Raw genomic sequence first — 3,556 nt, forward strand, 5'->3', positions numbered from 1 at the left:
TTACCACCCCCTATGACCTAGGGTTACCACCCCCTAGGGTTTTTCCCTTTGCCTAACCGCAGCTAAGACTTTTCTCCACCTAGGGTTACCACCCCCTAGGACCTAGGGTTACCACCCCCTAGGGTTTTTCACCTGCCTAACCGCAGTTAGGACTTTTCCTGAAATACTCATTCAACATGTTAGATCACAACACACCTTAACTTTGAATCCTTTGCCATTATCAAAACTCAGGTTCGATCGTTAGATGCTTCCCCGCACCAACAATTACCAGTTCAAATGACCCTTATGAACCCTCTAGAGCTAAGGCATCCCGAATGCAAAACCCGACCTTTAGATACCTTCACCGAGTGATGAGCAAAACGATTTTTGGTCGAGGAGAGAGTGATGGGGTGGTTAGAAAAGTATAGTTGTATTCTCTTTGGGCGATGTTGAATAAAGTGGATTTTGATTCTGGATTTCATTTCTTACAAAATTTATTGAGAGCGGCTAAATTATCTTCGGGGATGATAGTATTTGGTGGATTGATCACCCAAATAGTATTCAATCTGATTTTGTGAGCTTGATGGATTAGAGGTTATTCATGGTAATGACAAGATCGACATCGATTCTTGTCTTGCAATGAAGATGATTTGTCGGGATGAGAATGAGTTTGCCTTCCCTAGGAACAATGGTTTTTTACGTTGCCCCTTCCTTGCCCCGAGTGCACTTCAGTTCGTAATCCCGCGAACTGGGTGATTACTGACTTAATCCCATAAACTATTCCCTCCATTATAGAAGAAACCGAGTACCACCAAGAGCCCTCGTCATCAGGATTCCCGCAAACTTTTGGATATCTGGAACCTCCTAGGCACTCTTTTGCCTATGGTACGGGACCTTCTAGATTTGATTTTTCTGACTTCTGTGCCTCCTTAGACTCCCTTCATGAGAAGCAAAATACCTAACAACGATTGTTGGAGGGTCGTTTCAAGTTATCTGACGACCAGTTTAGGGAGGTACAGGATTATTTTTAGTTTACTAGGGATTTTCATAGTCAGGTGTCAGGGTTCGTTCAGGACTATGAGGTTGACTAGGAAAGAATGAGAAATTTTATGGATGATATGGATATTACTAGACAATAAGTAGATACCCTTTATCAATATCATCAACACCTTGGCCATCTTCCTGCTATGTCTAGATTTCCCTCTGGCACACATCTGGGACCCCCTTATCCCCCACCCCTACCATCGTATTGATTTCATCGGGACGATGAAAAGTTTAGGTCGGGTGTTGTGTCTGCGCAACCTGAGTCAATTCGAGTTTTCTTTTCTTTCTGCATATTTTATTTTTCTGTTTTGTATATTTTATTAGTCTGCTTTGTTTATTCATATTTTATTAGTTTCATATTTCTATTTGCACTCATTTACACTTTCTTACCTAAAAAAAATATATAAAAAAAAATAGTTTTGAGGCATATTTGAAAACATCAAACCTTCTACTTTTTTCTGCTACTTGTCCGATAGCAAAATGACTAGCATTTTCTTAGTTCATGTGTTGTCAAGATAGTGTTAGTATGTTTGGTGTATCTCTTTTCTCTATCTTTAGTAGCATGAAATAAGCTAAGTATTGTATAGAGTTTGGTATAAGTCTTGACCTAACCTTAAGGATCTTATTTTCACTACACTTAAGTATTTAAGCTTGAATAGTAGAAATATTTTTGAAATAGTTATGATTCATCCAAATTGTTTAGTACTTTTGTTCTCATGGTGATTTCTTATTTACATTTTGGTTATTAGATGACCTCAGATCATGGAAGCTCATTTGGAAAAATATTAATCCCAACACACACACACACACACACACACACAGATATATATATATATATATTTGAATAAGGGATAAAAAATAGTTGTCGTAAGTGGAAGCTAACAATTCACCCCTTGGAGACCGAGTTAGGTTATTGGGGAAATGAATGTTATATTTCTCTTGATTCCGAGTAGTATCCTTTAAGACCTTGTGTAATTTAAGGAAAACGAACCAAGTGTGTGGCAGGTAAGTGTCTATCACCGGAAACATTAGGAACTCAATTGTATGACGACTTAACTAGGACAGAGAATTAAAACTTGAAGAGTTTGAGTTACTTATTGCACCGAGCACAAGAACTTATGATTAGGCCATACTTAGGTTACTCCACAATCGTGCTTATCAATGAAACTAGTTGATAGAGTTAGGCGAATGCACTAGGGATTATGAAACACTGCCAAGAGCTCATGAACATAGTTTGTAGCATTTTGCTTGAGGGCAAGCAAAGGTTCAAGTTTGGGGGTGTGATGTGCGTAAATATTATGATTGTTTATGCATGTTTTAACGCACATTCACTTGCTTTATACGTATATATTCTTTGTATGATCGTCTCTTTTATCATATACTCATCATAAATACTTTTTTGTTCGGATATCTGCTCTTTATTTATTTTTGTGTTGATAGGGACAACTTTCGGAGCAAAAACAGTGATTGTCGATGCACCGGAACGAGGCAGAGAACACGGTCGTGCAACCTCACATGATCGTGTGGCCAAACAGCAAAAGAGAAGTGCATGGCCGTGTAACTCTTGCACGACCGTGCGACCAACTAGAGACAAATCTTTGCATATGGCTGTGCAATCCTACACGGTCGTGCCCCCCACGACCGCAGCCAAGCAGTGCACGACCGTGTCCTAGGAGCCGAGCCCCAGATTCACACGATCGTGCCAATTGGCACGGCCGTGCAGCACAACCAGAGACAAAAGAAGACACGGTCATGCCATATTGGCACGGCCGTGCAGCCCGGTGCCCTAGCCTATAAGAAGGGTTTTAACCCTTCTCCTCGGGGGGCAGCGACGCCATAAGGACCTTGGTGCCATTCCACGCTTCATCACAACATCAACTCCAGAAGCAAAGGATTGGATCCGAAGATCACTCGTCATCATTAGATAAGCATTCTTTTCTCTTCCTCTCTTCGTGTTCGAGAATTATATGCTTAATTACACTATGTCTTCGGGTTTTTCTCCGACGTCCATGGAGTAGATTCCTTGTTCTAGGATAAGAGAGTAGTTGTGGATTGATTTTAATGTAAGAATCATATTTATGCCTCTATTCATTGGATGATTTCGCTTGCTTTGTTTCAACTATTATGCATGCTTGTTGTGTATTAATTGATTGTGTAGGAATTGCTAACCTAGTAGAGAGAGTATCTTAGATCGTATATCCGAGGGACCCTAGTGACAGGGGTAACCTTTTCACGGACATCTAGGGTACTTTCTTGAAAGGAGAGACAACTTCTCCACAAGTAAGAGACCAAACTAAGCTCCTTATTTCTATCCTTAATGACACCCATTAGAGTTGCGTTCTTGTGATCTACCGAGGCACCCTATTGACAAGGGTTAACCGTAATAGGATTTCATAGGGATCTTTTCTATTTGGTACTTAAGGATAGATGCTTTAGCTTCTAGCGAATGCATGCTGATGGACAATGAGTAAAGAATAGAATGTGATACATCAATACTACCACAATGAAACCGAACTCCTAGAACTCTTCATAA

Source organism: Zingiber officinale, chromosome 10B (genome assembly GCF_018446385.1).
Source record: "Zingiber officinale cultivar Zhangliang chromosome 10B, Zo_v1.1, whole genome shotgun sequence".
Classification (NCBI taxonomy): domain Eukaryota; kingdom Viridiplantae; phylum Streptophyta; class Magnoliopsida; order Zingiberales; family Zingiberaceae; genus Zingiber; species Zingiber officinale.